The following is a 24,492-nucleotide window of genomic DNA, read 5'->3' as shown; positions in this document are numbered from 1 at the left end:
TCCCCTCTCTCCGGGTGCATCCCTCACCTGAAAGAGGAAGTAGCAGAGCCCTGGCTGCCCAGGCATGCACCCTTCTCCTCATGGCAATGAGTACAGACGGATGATGTACAGCTCATCTCCCATCCATCCACTAACAAGTGTTTGTTGAGCCCTTACAATGTGTCCATGTGTCCAGCACTGTGCTGCACCACACATGGATTAAAGAGGCCGCTGAAGAACTTACTCCTTCACTGAGGGAAAAGATGAATACAGAGGAAGTCAAGGCACTAGGAGTGCAGTCAAGTGCTAAATTGCGGTGGAAAAACGGTCTGAATTCCAAAATGGAAGAGGAAGGATTGTGGGCAACTATTTTCTTGTACTCTGTTTTTCTGTATTCTCAAAGTTGTCTACTGTACATAGGTATTACTTCCATAATCAGGGAAAATTGACAATTAAAAACAGGAGGGCAGCCAATGAGGGCTAAAATGATGAGGAAAGGCTTCACAGCAGAGGCTGAACTTGAGCTTGTTAGAGGATGTGATGGAAGGATTTGCAGAGGTGAAGAAAAAGGGGCCATTGCAAGCTGGGGAACAGCAGGAAGATGAGTACACACAGAGAGGAGCAAACTCTGAGTGGGGTGCAACAGGGCAGGGAGAATAAGGCGACTAGTGGAGGTTGGGGGTCAGGAAGAAATAGGTCAGAGAGGCTCAGCTGTTGTGGAAGGCAGGTCTCGGAGACCAGGGAGAGGAGTTTCTATTTAATATCGTAAGCAAAAGGGAGCTATTATAGGCTCTTGAGCAGGGAAGTGACATGATGAAAGATGTTTTAAGGAAATTCCTTTGGCAGCAACGTTGAAGGATCACTTGGCTGGGAGGGGGAGGCAGCGTGCAGAGAGACCAGGCAGGAGGCTGCTGCAGTAATTCGGGCCTGAGGTAAGGAGAGCATGGGCTATGATGGCAGCAGAGGGATGGTCAAGAAGGCATGGACTCATGAGGCACTTGTGATAGATGAACTGCCAAGACAAAGTGGTGACTGATGGGGCGGGTGACTGATTCCAAGGCTCAGCCCGTGGGCTACTGAAAGAGTGATAGTGTCACTAAGAGAGACAGAGATTCAAGGAAGGGCTCAGGGCTGGGGATCAGTGTGGAGGATAAGGTTGGAGAGGAGATCCTGAGTTTAGTTTTAGTTGTGGTGAATTTAAAGTGATGGTAAACTTCAAAGAGGAAACGTCTTTAAAGGGAATAACGAAATGGAAGTGGAGTTCAGGTTTAAGGCCAGGTGTTATTATTTCTAGCAATCAACCAGAATTCCAAAGCAAGACAAGCTGTATTTAGACTGAATGTGGAAACCTCTACAGACGGAAGAAGAAGAAAAAAAGGAAAGTAGCAAATCTAACAGCTAATTCTGATTTGGACTTTGCAGGTGACAGACTCCAAACAGTGTGGCAACAGTAGGCTGGTGGGTCTGTTTAAAAATCCCCCACCTTTTTCTCTATCAGTGAGTGATTTCCCTACGTATTAGAAAGATTACAGCTTGACTGTAGGTGACAAGATGAATATGAAACAACACTCACTTTGTTAATCATATCTGCATTCTCTGTGATTTCACTGATGGTGGCAACAGAAGCAGTGCGACACACAACACCCTCGCCAGCCCTTTGAGTGAGTCCCATCCCACAACAGCAGGTCCAGACTTCTGGCTATCTTGACATAGGATCGCAGGCAAATCCCATTAAAAATTAACCTGGGTACCTCAGTTTACCCCTGTGTCAACTGGAAAAGCATCTGTAACTGACTTGCTTGGGTGTGGGTTAGAAGTGGGAAGATAAGAGAACAATTACTGAAGGGAAAAATGTATAGCTGCAAGACAAAGCTTGGGAGAGAAGCAGCGAGAGCAGATTGCAGCAGGATTTCCAAATTGAGAGGTCTTGACACTTACCTGGTTGACTCCTAAGACAGTTGTCGCCACCATGCCCTCTTCTTTCCACTTTCCATGGGCTTTTCCATGTCAAGGGTTATAAACAGGACAGTTGTACTAGTCAGTGACTTGCAATCCTTCTTCGCAATCCACCACCTCCACAGGCATCTTCCATTTGGGACACCTGTCCATTTCTCAGCCACCCACCTTCCAACCATCACCCTGACCTCGAACCAGCAACAGAAGACTGATCGGAAATCAGAACAGAGATCTTCAGAAGTGAAATGCTGGAGACCACTGGTCGACAGATTATGCAGCGTGTGTGTGTGTGTGTGTGTGTGTGTGTGTGCGCACGCGCGCATGCACGTGCGCATGTGGGTGCATGCGCACACACACATGTGTGTTCATCCACAGTCTAGCCATCTATTCCTGTTTTCCCAGTAGCTTTGGATGACAAGGAAAGAGAGGCCTGTTTGGGTGGTCCTGCCCCCAGAGCTGAACTCCCTTAGTGGTTAGAAGCGCACAGTCTGGGCAGACTTACTCTCCACTTATTCATCTTTAGAAGGCACAATTCCCTCCCACAAGAAGAACCACAAAGAAGATGGGGCCTAAAAATGTCACAGATATCCCTTTAGCAGTAGTTCTCTATTCCTCCTCCAACCCAGGAATGGGGCTCTTGGCCCAGACTTCTGCCCAGGGCTGAAATTCAGGGGGCTGGGCAGGGAGGGAAAGCTGGTGGGGGAAGCAAATGAGCAGGCAGAGGCCTCTAGTATCACCCTTCCACTCACCTGTGGACTCCTCACTTATTTCTCTCTAACCAGATGTAACAACAGGTTTCCAGCTGGCATTAAAGTGCTGTAGTAGCTCTGGCCGTGCCCTGGCACAGGTGTGACCTCCACTGGGACAATCCCAAGTGCTGAGAAGAGTTTTAAAGGGATTCTACCAGGGAAGTTGAAAGGTGCTCCTTGCTCTCAGCAGCTCTCAGAGGTCTTGGGAGCTTGAAACACATAGCCCCAGCCTCCAGCCTCCCTGTTGGGGGTGTAGTGCTCAGCATTCCAGCTCAGCTGTCATCTCAGCTGGATTCTGCAGCCAGATTCCCCATTGTTCACTCCTTTAGGTCTTAGCATAAGAAGGCATTGAAGGCCCTGGTGCAAATTTACTGCACTTGTTCTGGTTAACTGATTAACACATTGTCCTAGCAACAGTGAAATTCTGCCACGTGAAGGCTTTGAGGACAAGGGACAAAGAATGTGTAAGTATTGAGGCTAAGAGAAGGGGCAGGGGGGATGAGACCAAAACAAGTCAAGAGAATCTACTTGGTGGTTTAACCGCCAGGCCAATGCCTTTAGTGCCTTTTGGATCTAACCCTCCTCTCTATGCCCACTGCCACCACCCCAATTACCTCTCACTTGGATTGCTGTAGTGTTTTACAAGCTGGTCTCAATCCCTCCTTATTTGAATCTAGTCTGCTTCCTATCGTGCGGCTAACCATCCTAAAACACTTTGCGTTAATTGTCCAGCAGCCGTCCAAGGTGTCTCCAAGTCCAAACTCCTCATGCTGACATCAAAGGCCCTCCAAACACAGATACCCCTTACCCAGTAGGTCATTTTTCCCCACTGTGCCTCCACACCAGGGCTCCTCCTCTAGCCAGACCTTCTTCTCACTCTTGCTCAATCATGCCATGACCATCCCCACCTCCGGCCTTTGCCCTAACTATGCCTCCCTCTTGGAAGCCTGCTCCTTTTCTAGTCAACAATCGCAACCTCACACATTATTCAAAATCTAACTCCAGTTCAACCTCTTCTGGGAAGTCTTCTCCTCCATTCCAGCCCATGCTGCTGGCTCTCTCTGTGCCCTGAACCCCTGCAGTGCTTACTGTTTAGCGTATATAATGTAGTATGTAATTGTTTCCCAACTTGTATTATTCTTAGTTGCTTCATATGAACAAGTATTTTTTTTTCTGATAAAATATGAATTTCTAAAGAGCAGGCCCTTTGCTGTCCCCTTCTCTCTATAACATTGGTATTGGACTAGCCTCAGGAATATGCAATAGATTCCTGTTCCCTTGCCTTAACTCCAAAATGAAGGAAGAATGAGGTGAATGAAGGCCCCCTGAGGATCTTCTCTGTCCATTCCCTCCCCTTTCTCAAAAGATGTTGCATGTGGTTGAGGAGCTGAGGCTGCCCAGAGAGACCTAGCCAGCCAATCAGCTGTTGAATCTCTAGTTTTCAATACACTCCCACCTTCTAAGGCTTTCTGAGAGATCAATAATACTGCTTTAAGTGATCATTCTGAGACACAATGGGCTGCAGGGGCCAGTGTTTGATTAACTCAGAGAATAAATGTATGCTGGAAGAGACAGAGCAGGGAGGGAGGAGCAGAAAAGAAAGCAGGAAGAAAGCTGAGCTGGGGGAAGGTACAGGGAGAGGTTTCATGAATGAGGAGACCTAGGATGGAGCTGAGAGTAGTTCCACCTGATCAGACTCAACAGCTGAAGCAAGTTCTTACTGAGGCAACAAAATAATCTTGGGGCTTTCTCAGAGCCCAGTGAATATACCAGGGCTACTAGACAATCTTTGACCTTGGCAGGATCATTGTTGCCATGGTCCACTGAGGGCCTAAGAAGCTGCAGTCTCCATATTGGATAGAGAAGTGGGTGTGGGATCGAGACTTCAGGGAACCCTAAAGAAGGATTTGGGTCTTGAGCTACGCTCATTGGCTGAGTCTACAGAAATCCCAAACTCCGTTATCCTTCAGTCCTTCACCCCAGACTGGTGACACTAATATCCACGATGATATGGGACAGTTGGCTGATCTACAAGGGTGATATCAGCACTGCCTTCTCTTGGTACATGTGTGTACAGAGTCTCCTCCCAAGGCTCTGGGGCAGGATATTTACTTATTTGGCAGTTAACAAAAAACGAGTCCTTTTCTGAATTTTTTCTGGAGGGCCCAAATTTCTAGCTATACCATTAATCAAACATTTTCTGGGAAAGATAGTGTTATCTGGAAAAATTGAGTAGATGGCTTATTAATGTGAGAAAGTTCCTCTTTTAATCTAACCATGATTCCTGCTGTTCTCATTAAAAACCCATCCTTCACATATGATGGTATTATTATTCTCCCCATCATGTAGGCTCTGACTCTTCTTCCCTCCTCATCCCACTCATCCAATTATTAGGTAAATCACATTTCTTCTACCTCAAAAATCCCTCCATTCATCTCCTCCTTTCTATCCACATCCAGTTATTGTAACACCTTCCTCGATGGTCTTCATGCCTCCAGCATGACCCCCTTTTAATCAATCTGCTAAAGTGGGGGATAAAAAAAGAAAAATAAACCTGAATCTAATCAAGCCTAAAGCTAACTTCCACTCACAAGAGATACAGGGGATGGTGGAACAAGCGAAATGACAGAGGAAGCAGACAGACCAGAATGTGGGACAGTGCACAGAACAAGTAACATGCATTCTCTAAAAAGTCAAAGAGAGGGGACTGTTCAAAGAGCTTTAAGAGACATAACAACCAAATGTAATGTGTGGAGCTTTCTTGGATCTTGAGTCTAATAAGCCAACTGTAAAACATGTTTTGAGACAATTGAAGACAATTGATTATGGACTGGGTAATGGACAATATAAAAGCATTATCGTTACTTTTGTGACATTTATTAATGGTGCTCTGGTTGTATAAGAAAATGTCCAGTTTTTAAAAGATGCATAGAGAAGTATTACGGGTAAAATGACATGATTGATGTTTAAAATTTATTTGAAAATACTTCAGCAAAGAAAAAAAAATAAATGAAGTAAATATGGCAAAGCCCTGCTAATTTCTTAATGAGGGTAATGGATATATGGGGTTATTATACTGTTTTCTGTATTTTTTTGAGAAACATTCATAATTAAGAACAAAAACAATAGTCATCCACTATACCCCAGTGTACCTTCCTGCTTTATCTTCCACTCCTACCTCATTTCTCTATGACACAGCTGTCCTATGTCCTTGCTCAAGTGATTCCCTCCACTTAATCATTAATTCATTTATTTACTCAGCAACTATCTTATCTGTTAAGGACCTCTTATATGCACTAGGCACTGTAAATGAAAAGATGACTGAGATGAGACTGAGGAAGACAACAGGCCTCCTTTATGTTAATATCTTCCCCAGCAACTAGCACAGCACCTTGCACATAATAGGTGCTCAATGAATGTTTATTGAACTGAGGTGCAGGGGGAGACATGATAAGATCCCTGTCTAACAAGAGCAACAAAAGTATTCATTCCGACCCAAAATATGCTTACTGAACACCTACTATGTGTAAGGTATTGTGTGCTATGGGGATAAAAAAACAGATGAAAAACACCAAGTTCTTTCCTTCATTGGACTTATAACGTACATAAAGCATACACCTATGAGAAGCTATATTTGTATGTGAAGATTAATGATTCAAGCAATAATAATAGGGTGTATTAGCAATGTACTTGCCAAATGTATTTTTGAGAAAGTAAGTGCAGGAGTTCAGAGGAGAGAGGGAGATCATTTCAGTCTAGAATGATCAGAGAAGACTTCGCACAGGAGATGAATTTGGATGTAAGGTTGAAGGACAGGTATAATGTTATTGGATAGGAGAGGAGCATAGGCAGAGAAGAGAGGGCATGAGCAGATGCAAAAAAAAATGTAGAAAAGACATACTTAGGAGACCCTGAGGAAAGAAATTTGGCTGGAGTAGAGGGTCCATGTAGGACTGTTTCTCAAATAAACCAAGTACATCAGTGTCACTTAGGGAACTTGGTAAAATGTGTATTCCTTGACTCCAGCTCTCAGACCTACTGAAGCAGAAGCTCAGGCGGAGGGACCCAGGAATCTGCATTTCAGTAAGTTCCCCCAAGTGATTTTGAGACACATTAAATTTTGAGAATCCATGATGTGGACAAAGAGTAGGAAATGAAGTTAGAAGAATACAGAGTTAGGCCCACTCAAGGAGAGCCTTGAATGCCAGGCTAAGGAGGCTGAAATTTATCCCACAAGTAAATCTTAGGTATCACCTCTCGAATATGTTGATCAGAAGTATCATGAATAAAGGATATTTAGGAATATTAACCTGGCTGGTGTGTGTATTGTGGACTGGAAAAAGAGACGAGTGCAGTGTAGACATGAGGTGGTAGCAGGGGGCAGGGTGGACCAGGATAGAGTCAGAGAGGGTTCTGAGGTTTCTAGTCTGGGAGACTAGAAGCCCTGTGTAACAGAGAGGTCTTTGAGAAATAACGAGATGAGTTTGTGAGCGCTGAGTCTGACCTGATGGCAGATTATCCAATGGCAAATGGTCAGCAGGTAGCTGAAAATATAGGACTAAAATACGCATATAGGAGAGGAGTTGAGTTTGGGCTAGAGAAGTGGGAACGGCCAGTAAAGTGGTAGGAGGGGAAGCCGTGACAAGGCTTCATGTCCTAGCCAACAGAAGAAGTGGAAAGCAAGAGGGGCCAGAGAATACCCAGATTTGAGGTGTAGTAAAACAGAGAAAATAGGAGTCACTGGGGTAGAAGGGGACCCAAACAGTACAACCAGGCAGAGAGCTCTTCAAAAAGCTCGGGATGGCTAGCAGTGTGGCTACTGCCAAAGTGAAGTTGGGGCTCAGGAAAGGTCACTAGCTATGGCATGCATACGGAGAAAGCTGCTCATCCCACGTTCATCAACACAAATAGACACACTGGCTCCTGCATGTAACAGGCAGGCAGTCTCTCTCTCTCTCTCTCTCTCTCTCTCTCTCTCTCTCTCTCTCTCTCTCTCTCTCTCTCTCTCTCCCTCCTCCCCCCACCCCCCAGTCATACATACATTCTGATTTCCAAGCTCATTTTCTGACTGCCCAGGGGAGTAGGCGTTAGTGTGCCACCACTGAAGGATGGTGTTCTCAGAAGAGGGGACACTGCTTATCATGGGTGGGAAATCATACAGAACCCCCAGATCCCTGCCCTCTCCTTACCAGCTCAGCTGAGTGGGGACTGGAAAGGAGTGAAGATGGCTTGCTTCCCTCCCCTTGCTCCTTCTCCTCCATGCTCTGCCACTGCCCCTAGCCCTTGGATTTCTCAGCAGAGCTGCAAGGTCCAGTCCATTTTGAGAGTTGGCTGCTTCATTTTGGCTGCTGATAATGCAAGATAATGTTTTTCTATTTGAATTTATGGTAAGAAGGAAAACAGAAGTCCTTGAGAGAAGAACCAGAACAGTTTTCCGTTGTAAATTCCAATAGATTTAAGGCTGGCCTACAGCTGAAGCTAACTTGGGTATGCCTTCCTCCCAGGGACCTGTCCCAGCCCCCCAGAAGTGTTTTCTAGGACCTCTGTGAAGGCATGAGCCTCCAGAAGCCAAGCTTGTCTGCATACACCACACTTCCCCCAGTCTGCTCTAGGTGCATGTGTATATGTACGATGTGTGTACATGTGTGTAGGTACTGTGTGTAATTTGTGCATGCGTGTGTGATTTGCGTGTGTGTGTGTGTGTGTGTGTTATGGCTTCAGCTAGCCTAGAGGTTCCAACAGAACAAGGATCCTTCTTCTAGTGCACTGGTGCTGCCCTCTCAGTGCCTTGTCTGGTGCTGGCCCACGGAGCCTAATCATTTCTGCAGCATGGGGAGGGGGCGCACAGAGAGCTTCTGTTGTCCTGCATCCGCCCGGGCTTTCTCCAAGGGCTAAGTACAGACTACTGCAGTGGGTCGGTGCCTGACAAATGCCTCTCCTCCTGAGCCCCCTGTACTCACCCCCACACCCCAGGACTGCAGCTGCCTCCCACCCACCCCACCATTTCCCCAGCTTGCTGCTGTTAACAGCAATCCCAGGGCTTTCCTGTTGCACTTTTTCAACCTACCATTGATCCCAAAGGACCTTGTTGGTGGCAAAATCCCCCAACCAGGCTGCATAGCTTACTTTCCAAGACCCTAGGACTTTGTCACTCACCAAAGAGGGAGGTCCCCTGACTCATTCAAAATGGGACTGCAGCCTCCTGGGGGTCCCCAGCTCCCTCACCCAGAGAGGCAGAAGCTCCATCGTATGGTCTAAAAGCCACAATACCAACAGCACCACTAGCTTGTGTTCATGGGGGCACTTGCTGGCTTCAGGCCACCAGCCCCGCCAGTCTGGGTCTGGAAGATGCCTGGGGCTCCCACCACTATATCCTGGCCAGCCTCCTCTCTCAGGTGGCCAGCAGCCAACACTTGCAAGGCAACTGTGGTGGTGGGTGTCAGTGGGAGAGAGAGGGGAGGATCTCTCCACATGCAGCAAAAGACTGTTTCTCTCCCACTTGAATCATATCCCCTCCCTTCTCAGAATCCTGCAGTGGCTCCCAATTGCCTCTCACTCAAATTAAACCTTCTCTCTGTGGGACTCAAAGCCCTCCATAATTACATCCCGCCTTCCCACATCCGCACTTCCACACACACATCACACCTAACTTGGGGCCAGACATAGACAGTAGACAATGCCACAAAGGTTCCTGCCAGGATCCTGCCACAGGTGCCTGAAAGCCCCACCAACAGAGCCATTCCTCTGCCTCCTCTAAACATGCAAATGTTACCTGAGAGGTGAAGGCAGTCAACAATTATCAGCGATTAACACTGGCCAGACTGGGATTCAGTCATCAGTTGTGACCGCTGCAGGGAGCAAAGCCCCGCCTAAACGGTCTAAGTGGGCGGGGGAGGGGACCCAGAGGCGCCAGAGAGCAGCCAACGGGAGGGGTGCAGGAAAGGGGCTCTGACGTCGAAGCCATCTCCGTCACGACTTTACCAAGGGCTACAGTCTGGCTCCCGGTCTCTACTTAAACCAGTCAAAAGCACTAGCCACACACACCCCAATGTAGCTTCCCCCTCCACACACACATCATGGGTTATTTCACCTCAGCGGTACCCTCATGCCAAACTGCTGAAGTTGAATTGCTTCTCTCACATGAAAAAAATAAGCCACAAAATTAGGTGGAAGCTGACACGTCTGCTCAGGCATGGCCAAGTCTTGTTGAAGTCTCTCGGGGGAAAGCTGAGAGCCTTTAGCTCAGTGGAAATAGCAAAAGCTTCCAGGGAAGCCTCTCTCAGCAGCCAGGAAGCTGGGAGCTGGGTTCCCCGGGCTTCTCCTGCAGTGAGCCTGACCAGCAGGGAGGGCGAGGGAGAGGCAGGGTCTCCCAGCTGAGGGCCCAGTGGCTGAACTGCCTCACCACCCGGGCCCTCCTGGCCAAAATGTGCGCCTTTACCCCAGCCTTCCAGCGGGGAAAACTCACTTGTACCTTCTCTCTGATCAGCAGTCTCCCCACCTTCCACCCCAGAAGGGCGCCCCCAAGGGAGCCTTGGTCTTACAGCAATTTCTCCAGTGAACAGGAGTCCAGAGAGTACTCCTCCCTCCATCATCGCTGCAAGAGGCTGAGACCACCCGAGGACTCCAGGGCTCTGCAGCTGACTGAGACGCCAAGAGCAGGGGGCAGGTCTGGCAGCATTCAGTGTGCACTGTAATCAAGAGCTCTTTGGTGGCAGCTGCTTCTGGGAAGGTGTCAAGCATTTGCCCCTGCAGCGGATTCAGTATGTGTGTATGGGTGTGTGTGTGCCCGGGAGGCCCAGGAGCCCGGGTATGGACAGGCACGACTACAAGAGTTGGGAACGCGTTTTACCAGAATGGAGTTCCTAAGGGTCCTGGAGGAGGTGTCCACGGTAGCTTAGGTTGAGGGTTGGCTGTGTGTTTGCGTGGGTTGGGGGCAGCAGGTACTGGATCTGCAGTAATGTGCAGTTGTCATGTAGTTTCTAAGGTACACTCTGAGACAAACACACACACACACACTGATATATACACTGTCCAAAGCACCAGGCTGGGGAGTAGAGGGAGGAGACAGAGTGTTTAGCGGCGCTGGGGAAGGGGTACGTGTAGCTGTAGCTGTAGCTGTATGCGTTTGGGTGACTGCTTTATCAGTATCCTGGTGGGAAGGGGAAAGTGTAGGTCTGTGTGTGTGTGTGTGTGTGTGTGTGTGTGTGCTTCGTCTTTGGATGGGGGTGACTGTGTAGCTGAGCGCCGGGTATATGGTGCGGCTGTGCGTCGGTGTCCGCGTGTGAATATGGCCCCGGGAATCACGCACATGCTTCAGACAGCTGTTTCTGGCAGCCCTGGCGCTCGGGCTTCTCCGGGCACACCGGTTAAGTGGCTACCTCCCGGTAGCCAGGCCCCACGTCTCGCCAGCTCTCCCAACTGTGCCCAAGGCTCCGGCGCTCACACAAAGGCTCCATAATGAGCGGCACTCCCCTGCGCTCGACATCTCACCCTGCAACCCCGGCAGCTGAGGCGAGCCCGCCAAGCCGGCGATTCACTGGGGTATGGGCACGCACCTGGCCGCTGCCCATACGCGCCCAAACTCCCGGCGGCCCGACGCTCGGCGCCCCCTGCCCTGGCCCCGGCACCCGGAGGCGCCTAAGCGTCAATCGCCCCCGAGCCGGCGGGGGCCGCACGTTTCCGCCGCGACCCACCCCTGGCCGGGCAGAGACTGCGGGCGCGCCCCCCTGAAGGCAGCGCGCCTCTTACCTTCCTCCTCCTCCTCTTCCCTGGCGCGGCGGCGGCGGCGGCGACAGCGGCGGGACTAGGGCGCCCGTGTCTCTGAGCTCTGCACAGGCGTGGGGCTCAGTGGCGCCGGGCGGCGGGGCATGCGGAGGTTGGCGGGGCGGCAGCAGCCGGCCCGGGACGCGGGGAGCTGGCGCGCAGGCGGCGGGCTGCGGGCAGGCTGGCAGCAGAGCGCGCGGGCTCCTCCAGTGGGCTCCATGGCTGCGCCGCGGGCGGCACCATCGCCGTGGCTCGCTCGTCGCTCGCTCTCTCCAGGAGTGCGGCAGGCGGCGAGGTGACGGAAGGCGGGGAGGCTGCCGGACGGCCGAGGAGGGGAGGGGATAAGAGGCGGGGGAGAGGGGGAAAGGGAGGGGGGAAAGATGGGAGTGCAGAACGAGGGGCCTTTCCGGCGCCACCCGACCCTCGAGTGCTGGCGTCGGTTTCCCCAAATGGAAAGGCGGCTTAAAGGCACAGCTCCCAGTTCGGGTCACAACTGAAAATAAGCACAAAATTGACAATTGGGTAAAGAATCTTCCAAGACGCCACCCAGCCACCCAGCCCGGCGCTGCCTTACTTCTTGAACCTGACCGTTCCGGCTGGGCTCTGCCGGGAACTGCTGGCAGCTAAGAGAGCAAACCAATTTCCAAAGTGAACCAGGGAAGGGTGGGGGAGTGAACTGCAGAGAAGAAGCAGCAACCGGAACGCTCGCTGAGGGACTCCATCCCTGGCCCCTGACCTTGCTTCCATGAGCTCCACCTCACCCGTTAGCTCGCCTTCTGCTGGGGTTGCCCTCCCTGCAGCTCCTCCCCTCCTGGTCACCACCTCCAACATCCACACGCACCTTGAGTTTCGTGTCTGGCTCCTGCTCGCAGCGCCTCTCCCCAGCCCTGGAGTGCGAGCTGTTTCGATCCCAGGCCCAGCCCGGGAGCCCACCTCAGGAAGGGAGAGCTCTGCCAGCTAGTAGCAGAGGTCCACTTAGACCATGCGATTGGTTGGGTGAGAAGGGAAGGAGGCTAAAGGGTGTGTGTGTGTGTGTGTGTGTGTGTGTGTGTGTGTGTGTGTGTGTGTATGTTCACCAGCAGATGGAGGGAGGGTCCTGCGCGCGCGCGCACGCGCGCGCGCGCACACACACACGCCAAAAGAGAGTAGCTAGGCACACAGCACAGTGGCTGATGAATGATCACAGGACATTTTTTAGAGACACACTGTGAATACTAAACATGTAGCAGCAGCCTAGATTCAAGAAAGGCTCTTGGTCTCCCAGCTCGCTCCAGACCCCATTGGAGGAGTTTGGGGACCAAGAAGAAAGACCTTTCTCCCTTTTCCCCAAAGGGCAGCCCCAGTGGGGACCCAGAGGGACTGGGAAGCTGGACATTAGGTCTTGAAGGGCAAAGTTGGGGCCAGGAAAGAGAAAAGCAGAAGGAAGCAGTGGGGTTGAAGAGCCTCTGGTAATATCAAACGCACAGTGAATTTCCCAGTGTCGGAGGCACCGTGGAGAGATAGCTAACATTGGCACATCTGGGCCTCAGCAGTTCTAAGGTAAAAAGTGAGCCCTTCTCAATTTCTCTATGTGCCTGGACTCTGGAAGGAGGGCTGTTGGGAAAAGGGACCCATTACAGTTGGAATCTTGTCCTCACCTCCAGTGCTAATTAAGCATTTGGGTAAAGCCTCAGAAGAGGCTGGAGGGCTACTGAGGGGCCATCGTGGGGAAAGAGGATGGTCTTGTCAGCAGCATGGAATTTCCAGGATACAGAGCTCCTGATGCAGGGATCTGTGGCTCCTCGCAGCTGGGCTCAGCAGTGGAGTAGCTGACTAGCAGATTTGGCCATCCATCCACTGAACATACTTTTTGCTTCCTTCCTGGCACTCCCTCCTGTGAAGAAAAGGATGGAAATTCCCTGCATCTGGATGGGGGTAGCCTAGACTGGGAAAACAAGCTGATGGAATTATTAAAAATGGATGGTGAGTAGAAGGAAAGACACACAGGGAGAGAAACACAGCATTTCTGGCAAATGCTCAGGCAGACCCACACCCAGAAAGATGCTCTGAGGAGCACAACACACACACACACACACACAGACACACACACACACCACATGTGGGGCCACAGACATGCTGAGCTAGTACAAAAAAAAAAAAAAAAAAAAAAGAAGAAGAAGAAGAAGAAGAAGACGTCTAGCCAGAGAAGTGACTCAGACTTGATTTCCAATCCTTCCAAACAAGAGAGGTGAAGAGAAGCAGGGAAGAGTCAGCCTCCTGTCTCCAGGGATTGGAGAGGGAGCCGCGAACCAGCTGTCCAGTGTGCATAACGCTATTTGCAGCCAGACAGTCCCTGACTGGTTTCCTTAGGATGGTGTCTCGGGTGGGGGGAATCCCCTCTGGAGTCTCCTGATCCTTACCCACTTAGTTCCTTTTTGATATTAATAACACAGGTATGAACAAGTTTGTATAAGTTCTTACAATAAAACGCAATGGGTTAATAATTAGATGCATTTTATGATTCTTGATTAGCCCTCTTCTGCTGCTTGCTGGGCTCACTGGAAGCATATATTTGGGCTCCAGTCAATCTGCTGTGCAGTAAAGAAAACTGAAAAAGGGGTTGTGAAGGAGGAGAGAGTATTGGGAGGGACTGTGTCACTGGACAAACGCATGTGTGAGGGTTCCTAACTGACCAGTGAGGCACTGTCCAGTTTAGAATAGTGATTAAGTGTACAGCTTTTGGGATTTGCTTATTAGAGGTGCGACCTAAGGTAAGTCACTTAATTTCTCTGAGCCTTAACTGTGGGTTGGAGATGATGGCAAAACCTACCTCCTAGAGTCATTGGGAGTATTAAACGAGATAATGGATGTAAAAGGTCTCGGAAAATGGTATCTGTCATTCTTTTTCAAGACCAATCTTCCTTCTAGTCATCTACTAAAAGGATTCTGGTTTTGTTCTTATTCTGTTCAATTTCAATCTGAAGTGATGGGGCATTTGCATTGTTTCTGGCTCTTGGTCAAAATGAGTTCTCAAGCCTGCATGCACATGGCTGATTACATTTCCAAAAGGAGAACTACCCACCCCTCGCCAGAGAATCATAAAAGTAGGATTTGGGGGGGGGTTGTTTGTTTGTTTGACAAGCTTTGCACTCCCTATGCTCAACAGAAATGAGGGAGGAGGGAGAGCAGGAGGCAGGGTACAGAGAAGGTTCTTCAACATTCTTAACCTTGTGCCATAATGCAGCAAAATTCACACTTGTGTGAAAACTGGGACCCTCGATCCAGTTGCACTGAAATTTAGTGAGGAATATCCCCTTGGGGTAAGAGTCCAATCTCTTCAAATCTCATGACAATTGGAAGACAAATGAAGATCTCCCAGCCAGAAGTCTATTTCCTGTCTTGTCATGCTGGATTGCCCCATCAGGACTCACAGCAGAACCAGCCGTACCCCTAGGTCCCAGAGGCCACCGGCAGCCTGCTTGGTGTGATATAGGCCTTCCTCTGACTCAAATTCACCAGCCCTCCAGCTGCTTGTGCCAGAAATTCTCCTTTGGGTTAAGGCCCAGTCTACATTGAGATGAAGCTAATAAGCGGCACTATTTTCCTCCCCCGCACATAGAGTGGAGGGAGGCAGCCCAGCCTCATGGCACCCTGGACGGAAATCATCGCTTAACTACTCACCGCTAACTAAGAATCCGGGGATAAATGGACAGAGACTCTCTTGGCTTCCAATAATAATAGTAATACTGACTACCATTTATCGACTCATCACTCACTGCAAGCTGGGTGCTTTGTAAACACTCATAGGAAAAGAAGGATGGTTCTTCATCCCAGGGGATACAATTAGTTTCACTCCCCTGGTAGGACCTCCAGCCAGCCCTGAGAGCTTTACATGTATTAACTCATTTCATGATCACCACAACCCACTTACTTTAGGGAGCATCACCTTATTTTACAGAGGAGGAAGCCAAGATGCACGCTGCAGCAAGTAGTGGAAGCTGAATTCTAACCACGCAATGATAATTAATAGTAATAATAATGATTGCTAACTTTGATCGAACACTTATTATGGACCAGGCGCTGTGCTAGCATTTTGCATGCATTATCACACTTAATCCTCACAATAAACCCGAGAGGGTAGGTGCTATGATTCTGACTACCGTAAGGGGAAACAAAGACTCAGAGGAAAACAAAGGCTTAAGTAATCTCCACAAGGTCACACAGCTAAGGTGTTTCCCCGAAAATAAGACCTAACAGGAAAATAAACCCTAGCATGATTTTTCAGGATGACATCCCCTGAACATAAGCCCTAATGTGTCTTTTGGAGCACAACTTAATATAAGACCCGGTCTTATTTTCGGGGAAACATGGTAGTAGGGCCTAATCCAGGATTTGGACCCATGCCAATTTGACTACAACAGCTATAGTGTCTCCAGAAAGGCTGTGACTACAAGCCTTCAACTCAGATTACACAGCAGAGACAGCCTGCTGGCTTTTCCTAGAGTCGTACTAAGCTGCCTGCCTCTGCTGCACCAGCCCAGCTACTCATTAGCACCCAGGAAAAGATGAATAAGTGAAGAGCAGGGTGTCATCCATGGCCAGAGTATGAAGTGCTTCCGTCTAAGGCAGCAAGAGGAACCCCCCAGGATAGTAGAAGGAGGGGTGGCATAATCAGAAAGATTAAGGAGGATGCCTACTTTATCATTTTTCAGCCCCCAGCCCTTTATTCTCCACCTTGCCTTTCAGCAAGAAACCCACCCATCCTAAAGCATCTGGGGCCAAACAGAACCCTGGTGTTTGGGAGAGTGGGTGGAGAAAAAGGGAGAGGGACGGTCCTGAGCTACTGGGGAAACTGGTACCTAGCAGGAAAGCTGGATGACAGAAAGAACGCCAGAGAAAAATGGAGAAGGAAAGGGCCATTTCTAAAGTTTCGACACTAAGAGGAAAGAGGACAAAAGACTGGGCAATTACGTTAAGAGGGCTTTTTAGTGGCCCTTTGTGTGCTAGCTGAGCGTGCCTGCCCCGTGTGGGCTGGGGGGCGCTGTAGGGAGCAACTCTGCGCTGCAGAGCTGCCAACTGCCAGCCAGCTCTTTCCCAAGCTGGCTGATGCCCTCTCCCCTCAAATGCAGCTGCTGAGCAGGCCCTACTGCTTGCTAGTAGTTTCTCGGGTCCCAGCTAGCTCCCAGCTTCCCTATCTGTAGTCATGCTCTCCTCCCCTGACACAATCTGCTGGGGAAGTGCCCAGTCATGGGAAACGGGATCCCCAGGTCAGAACTGGGGGTCATCCTACAGTGGTGTCCTGTGACATGAATGGGGTCACTCAGTTAGTTCTTGGCTCTTCTCTGGTGCTGGGAGTCAGAGGGACACTATTTGCATCTACAAAGCCCAGGCCTGTTTGACCTTCCTGCTTCTGCTCATCTCACTTACCTAATACATTCATATTAGTTGAACAGATTTCCTTTTGGCATCCCCTTCCCTCTTCTCCCCCCCACCCCGTCCCCTTTCCCCCCACACACCTCCCCTCAATAAGTCCCTTTCTTCCTAGACAGTCCCTCAGGCTCTGGGTGTTTTCTGAATGCAATTTCTGTCCCCCATCAAAATGTATCCCTTTCTTGTCCTAGTCCTAGTTAATCCCGTAAACTAATTTATACTTAAGTAAACACAGATGGTGATTTGCAGTGCCTCTCAACCTTTAAACACACACACACACACACACACACACACACACAAACAAACACACACAACCCACACACACACACACACCCCACACACACACGAAATCTCTAAAAACAGAATACAGTGAGACTGGAGGTGAAGGCCAAAGTAACCGAAAGTGTCACATTTTTTCAAAGTTTCACATTTTGTTTCAAAACCATATGTGAATTTTTCACATTCTACTCCATGGTACGCTGGTGTTTGAGTTCCCATGTAAGTATCGCATAACTCTAAAATCCTTGCATAAACGGAAATTCCAAAAAGATGCTCCATGTTTATCATGTAGCTCTGAGTACCCCATAAGTAGTCTAGAGAGCCCCACTTGAGAAGTGCTGAATGAACGAATTATCCCAGACTTGCTTGCTTTTCACCCACTATCTCTATTGAAAGACAGTAGTGAGCAGAAAGAATGACTAGAATAGTTTGGAGTGTTGGGGTGAGGAGGTGTGTGGGGAGAGCCTGTCTTGTCATGCTGGATTGCCCCATCAGGACTCACAGCAGAACCAGCCGTACCCCTAGGTCCCAGAGGCCACCGGCAGCCTTCTTGGTGTGATATAGGCCTTCCTCTGACTCAAATTCACCAGCCCTCCAGTTGCTTGTGCCAGAAATTCTCCTTTGGGTTAAGGCCCAGTCTCCAGAAGGTCCTGGTAAATTGCACGTGTTATCTGGAATGGACAGCACATTAAGTCATTAGCGCCCATTAATGCACTCACCTGAATAAATCTATCAGATTGCTTGTCACCTCTCAGAGGGCAGAGCTGTGAGGGGTTGAGACAGTGACCAGGGACTTTTCCTTGGGTGCAGTGGGGTGGGGGTGGGGGAGTTCCAGTGCTGAGTTTCCTCAGCTGTGGGCCTTGACTCAGCTGCATCACAATCAGCTGTGAAAAGGCTGATTTCTGGGCCCCACTCCAGACCCCAGGACTCTATTTAACCAGCACTCTGGGTCAAGCTTGCATCAAAGCACAGCCAAAGCAGGCATGAGGAGAGGAGTGCTCCTGTGGAGGACTTGGGGAGCAGGGCCAAAGGAGGGGCCACTGAGGGCCAGGACTAAGAGGACTTCCCCATCAGCTTCGAGTTGCTCAGGACCCACTCTGGCGCTTCCTCTTTTCATCTCCTTTCTTCCTTTCTTTCTCTCTTTCTTCCCTCCCTCCCTCCCTCCTTCCCTCCTTCCCTCCCTCCCTCCTTCCCTCCCTCCTTCCTTCCTTTCCTTCTCTCTCCCTCTCCCTCTCCCTCTTCTTTCTCTAGAGACAGAGATTTTGCACTGCTGGCCCCTCCTCACCCACCTCCCTTATGCAGAAGGAGCCCCGCAGAAAGAGGGCCAGTGGCTCAGGAAGAACTTGAAGTGTGGGAGCTGAATTGACAGACTCTGGGGAATGGCCCATAGCTCCCTCATGTGCCTTCATTTCCTCCCCCCTGCTGGCATCTTAGGCATGTTTGCCCTCCTGGAGTTAGGAAGCAAAACACCAATTTCAACTGATGCTAATGGGAGCCTGTCAGATGCCACGTGCTTGCTGCTGCTGTTGCCACCCGTGCAGCTATTTCCCATGAAGAACTCCAGGCTTGTGTTTGAGACACTGCTGCCAGGAGCTGGGCTCCTAGCCTTTAGTCACCTCTGTCTGAGTAGGGGTAGGAGTGGGGTGAAATTTGGAAAGGAGAAACGGGATGGACAATAAGAAAGTTACCTAGGTTGAGTAGAGGACTGGGTGCCTCTGATAGGTTCTCCATCTTGGTTAGGTCTCTGTATGGTCATGGACACTTAACCTTTCTGTGCCTGAGATCCTCCTGGAACAACAACAACAACAACAACAACAAAAAACCCAAAGGAGAATCTAACATCCTCCCAGTACTTTTCACCGGGGTGCAAACCTACAGAAGAATGCACCTGGAGCTTTTGCGAAGGAAAGAACCACACAGAGGAAAATGTCCCTTGAAAGACTCTAGGGAAAAAAAGGGTGTTTAAATCCACCTCCCCTGCAAAGCCCTGGGGGGATCCCTGCTAATATTATAAATGAATAATTGATAATGTGCCCGGGAGTGTTAATGGGCCAATGAATTCCCCTTCCAACAGTTTACATTTTGTCCAGAGCTACGCTTTCAATGTCTTTCTCCAAAGGTATGATTAATAGTGGGAATGTTTGACACAGAAGCAGGTGGCTAAAAAGTTTGAGGGTTGGGGACCTTTCCTGGCTCAACCTAAGTTAATCCTTTACGTGTACACAGGGCTTTACAGTTGACTTTTATTTGTTCTTTACAATAACATTGTGAGGTATGTAGGGTTGTGCTAACCCGTTTTACTGTTGTGGAAATTGAGGATCAGGTTGGCTAAATGACTGTCCAGGGCCATACAGGTAGGGGGGCGATAGCCTCCTGGATAGAGTGTTCCTGGCTCTTTTCCATGCTAACTCCACCTCAGCAGGGCACAGGGCTCAGGAATATCAGGCCTGGATGCATCGGCAGGCTTCTGCCGTTCACTTTTTCTGTCTGTCACTAATTTCTCTTTTCTTCACTTTGACTTTTATGGACCCCATTTCCTGTTCCTCTGGCTGCCATTCACCAGACAGGGGAGGGGAAAAAGTAGCTTTGCAAGGAACAGCTGGATTTGGTTTGTACATCACAGTGGGATAAAGCCCCAAGCCCCAAAAGGCCTGACTAGAACATTCTCACTGCTGGTCTGTCAGTAACTTGCTGTGTTTGACCTAGAATCAATTGATTAAACTTTCTGTCTGCAAGTTCTCATCTCTTCAACCTGCATGAGCCTGGCTAGGCTCATGGTAGGGGGGCCTGCGGGAAGGAAGGGGAGAGAAGAGCAGGTGGGAGATGGGGATGGCTAATGAATAACAAGAGCTGAAGAGCACTTTGCAACCATTCCTAAGTGATGCATCGATATTTAATGGTATTCTTTGCCTCAAAAGCCTTGGCTCAGAAATGGGAGGCATTTGTTAACACACTGCAGGCAGTTCCCTGGTAATCCAAGAAGCCTCCTATGTAGCAGAAGAGCCTAACTGTAGCTTCTTCTTTTCTTTATCTCCTTCTCTTGTTCATTAAGACCAAAGGACATTTGCTCTGGAAATCAGATCTTGGTTTCAGAAGATTTCATCTCCTCCCACAAATTGGATTTCCCACCTAAAGTCAAATTCTCTGTTTGTAACAGACATCATCTGCCCAGAATTCTGTCCTTGGTATAGGCCTAAGCATGCGGAGATGTGCTTTGAACGGTGACCAGCTCCATGGGCTTGGTGGGCCTGAGGGAACTGAGGCTGTGATCTCAGGGTTTGGATCCCAGACTGCTCCTTTTGGAGAGACACTTGGACTCCAGCTGACTTTGTCAGCTGAGGCCCGGTCACTGACTGTGCTTGAGCACATTTTCAGTGGTCATGACTGTAGGAGGTTTCTTAAGGGCTGGAGTCTTAGGTTTGGTCTCCCTATCTCCACCGCTAATCCATGGCACCTAGACAGACCCCTCTTGCCAAAGTATGGCTGGCACCATGACACTCACCTGCTTAGATACCTTCAATGGCTACCCTCTACCTGTAGCATAAAATCCAAACTCCTCCACTGGCGTCCACCTCCCACTAGTCTGTTCTGAGAATGGCTCACTTCACCAGGTATGGCTCCTCACTCTCTCTGCCTCTATCCTGCCTCCTGCATTTTGGTCTTGCAGTATTCCCTGGCCTGTGTTGCTCTCCTTCCTCTCTGCCTAGCCACATCGCGACCCTCCCCTGAGGTCTCAGCCCTCTTGCCTGCTAAGGCCGCATCCTCCTAGGAATGCTGAGCACTACTCATGCACCAGTCATTTGGCACATATCAGAGAGTGAATGCCTTGTTGCAGTGCTTATATTCTTGGCTTGGACTGTAATTTGTTCTTTTGTGAGCATAGTCCTGTCTCCCTACCTTTGTGAGCATAGGTCAAGCCTTATGCTCCTTTTGATCTCCCAGAGTGTCTGGCCCAATGCTAGGTCATGGAGGTAGCTGGGCCCAGGCTGCCTGCCCCTTCCTCCTACATTTCACAGTCTCTGGTGGCCACCTTGTTTTTAGCCTCCAGGGCCTCTTCCTCCCTATTCTCCACCCCATCCCCATTTCTTGCGCTTCACTAGGAGCACCTAGCATCATTCAGTAGCTTTTTACTTTTATTAATCATTTTGATGGCTCTGCTTTGGACCCTCAGTTTCTCTGAAATTAATCAATTCAGAGGCAGCCAAGAAAAAACTGGGAAGTCGGAGAAGTTTGTCTTTCATGTAGCCCTCCCTCCTCTGGTTGCTCAGTGTCTGCTGTTGACCCAGACAGCCATCGTTTTCACTTCCTGTTCCCTGAGACTAAACTTTACTTAAAAAGGCATGTAATGTCCTTTTTAAAATATTTTAAAAATCTTGATTGCCTAGCCAGATACTCTGAGTTCCAGAATCCTAGGTAACTGGAAGCCAGGACAAAGAGGTTGTTCCAAGACAGTGAGAAGATGCATTTCCTGGGGCTCAAAGTCAAGGGAGGGTGGTGGTGGTGGTGGCAGTGGGAATGGGTCCTTAGGGAAGGAAGAACATTTCTCTGTTCTGGGAGGAATCACTTTTAGTCATCTATCCACTCATAAGCCTTGATGGTCCAGGAAATTATTCAAATACAACTACTTCAGCCTGCCCTGGGAAATCTCTTTAATCAGATGATTAGGGTGGACTAGCTGGGGTAAGGGGCACACCACTGGTTGATTGGGGAGCAAGAGCCTATATTTACTGAGCCTTTTTTAGGTGACAGTAATGGTGCCATGTAGGTTACATCCACAATCTCATTAAATCTTCGTAATAACTCTATGAGGTAAGTGCTTTCACCTTTGATTGTAGATGAGGAAACTGAGGCACAGAGAAGTTAAATAACTTTCCTAAGGTCACTAGCTAGTAAGGAGCAGCATTGGGATTCAGGCCCAGGTCTGTCTGATGCCAAAGTCCATGAACTTCACCACCACTCTATTCTGCTCTGACAAATAAAACTGCCTATGTGGAGCCAACATATACGAGGTGTGATCAAACAATACAGTGAATGGTTAAATTAAAAAAATAATTATTACAGTAGAAGACACGTTACCATTAATCCCCCTCAAAAGACTCCCCCTTGCTTTGAACACATGTACCCCATCGTTCTTGACACTTTCTGAAGCAGTTCTGGAAGTCCTCTTTTGTGAGTTTCTTTAGTTGCGCTGTCGTGACTGCCTTGATGTCCTGAATCATTTTGACTTTGGGGAACAGCCAGAAGTCACATGGTGCCAGATCCAGTGAATAAGGTAAATGAGGACACACCGTAATGTTTTCATTCAACAGAAATTGCCGTATACGAGAAGCGATGTGTGACATGGAGCGTTGTCATGATGGAGGATGATTTATGGCACATTTTAAAACATACCTTCTCTCAACCATAGCTCACAACCGACTGACTGCACCAAACAAGTTGAAACTTGTCACACACTGTTACTAAGGTTCAATGAGCCACTTCCCATATTGAAGATCCCTACCTTTCAGTTTGATAGCACTTGACAGCAGCATTCACTGTATTTTGTGATCACAATAGAAAGGCTCCGTGTTACACTTCACTTCCAGTACAGTGATTTCTGTCAAATAAAAACATTACGGTGTGTCCTCATCCACCTTATTCACCATATCTTGCACCATGCGACTTCTAGCTCTTCCCCAAAGTCAAAATGACCATGAAAGATAAATGTTTTGAGTCAATTCAGAACATCAAGGCAGCCAAGACAACGCAACTAAAGACACTCATGAAAGAGGACTTACCAGAACTGCTTCAGAAAGTGGCAAGAATGACGGGATAAGTGTGTTCAAGTGGGGCGGGGAGTATTATGAGGGAGATTAACGGCAATGTGCCTTTTACTGTAATACATTTTTTAAAAAATTTAAGCATTCTCCATATTTTTTTATCACACCTCATAAAAAAGGGCTACCTTTGACTTCTTTCAGCATACTGTTGAAAGCGTGCTTTCATGCTGTGACTTGTTTTTTCATCATAGTTCTAAAAACCACAATGTGCCCCATGCCCTGTCCCACATCTCCCTTACTTGTCTAGTACAGAAGGCCAGTGGATGAGAGCACAGGCTCTGGAACCAGACTGACTGGGTTTAAATCTCAGTTCTGTCACTTTCTAGCTGTGTGATTTGGGGTAAGTTGCTTAATCTCTCTGTCACCATTTCCTCATCTATACATTAGGGCTAGTAAAAATAATTACCTCACAGAATTTCTAGGAGAATTAAATGAGGGAATGAACATATGGTGCTTAGCACAGTGCTTAGTATATAGTAAGATCTCAGCAAATGCTATCTATTATTATTCTCCTCTCTTTTGCCCTTCCTTCCCAGGGTTTCCAGAGACCTAATGCGATCTTTGGATTACCAAGAACTTCCCTCCATGACATCCTTTCGGAACTGTTGATGTACTGCACTCTTTTGAACAACAGCCTTGCCACCCCAAACCTCATGCTGAGTCCCAGTCCCTCCCCTAATTGTTAGCCCTTAAAAAGCAATCCTATCTTCATCAAAATTAAAAACTGTTATGCATCAAAGCACACTATTAACATAATGAAAAGGCAACCCATGAAATGAGAGAAAATAATTATAAATCATGTATTTGCTAAAGGATTTATATCCAAAGAATATAAAGAAGTCTTATAACTTAACAACAAAAAAAGCAAACAACCCAATTAAAAAGTGGGCAAAGGACTGGAATAGACATTTCTCCAGAGACTATACACAAATGGCCAATGAGCACATAAAAAGATGACCAAGATCACTAGTCATTAGGGAAATTCAACTCAAAACTACAATGAGATGCCACTTCACATCCATTATGATGGCAACAACAGAAAATACCAAGTGTTAGCTAGGAGGTGGAGAAATTAGAACCCTCATATATACTGATAGTGGGGCAGTAAAATTGTACAGCTGCTGTGGAAAATGGTATGGTGGTTCCTCAGAAAATTTAACATAGAATCACCATATGGAGACATCATCAAAATGGCAGCGTGAGGTGAGCCTCCTAAAGCTCCCTGGAATTTAAAACTAATCGAACAACTATAACTCCACAAAGGACACCCTGCACAGCAGACAGGCAAGACGAAGAGGACTACTACCTAAAGGTGGGCGAATCGCGCGAGCGGGGAAGGAGGGAATGGAGAAGTGTGGAGACGGAGCTGCGCGGGTGCAGGACTCAGGCCTCGCTCAGTGCTCCGAGCTCGCTGCATCCCGGAACTACCGCAGCTGCGGGAGAGGGTAAAACTCGGACTGCTAGGGCTCCGCTTATGGCCCACAGGGCTGAGGGGGAAGCATATAACATGGCTGAACCCAACGCTCACGACAGAGACC

General features: G+C 48.6%; 1 protein-coding gene across 12 annotated transcripts in view; it reads right to left on the bottom strand.

Moving 5' to 3' along the window:
• The window catches only part of FRMPD3 (FERM and PDZ domain containing 3), a 133,829-nt gene extending 121,376 nt beyond the window's left edge, over positions 1–12,453 (bottom strand). For 4 of the 12 annotated variants that reach the window (XM_074323514.2, XM_074323528.2, XM_074323515.2 and 1 more), the window contains exons 1-3: positions 12,289–12,453; positions 11,433–11,940; positions 7,874–8,032 (exon numbers count right to left, since the gene is read on the bottom strand). The gene's annotated coding sequence lies outside the window, so the exon portion shown is untranslated. Of the gene's footprint in view, positions 1–1,917; positions 1,977–7,873; positions 8,033–11,432; positions 11,941–12,288 lie in introns of those variants that run through there. The other 8 variants (XM_074323525.2, XM_088795313.1, XM_088795317.1 and 5 more) reach the window with 4 other exon arrangements.
• Between the last annotated feature and the right edge of the window lie 12,039 nt (positions 12,454–24,492).

Source organism: Rhinolophus sinicus, chromosome 18 (genome assembly GCF_057876585.1).
Source record: "Rhinolophus sinicus isolate RSI-liver-muscle chromosome 18, RSI-T2T, whole genome shotgun sequence".
NCBI lineage: Eukaryota > Metazoa > Chordata > Mammalia > Chiroptera > Rhinolophidae > Rhinolophus > Rhinolophus sinicus.
This window is presented reverse-complemented; position numbering and strand designations above follow the sequence as displayed.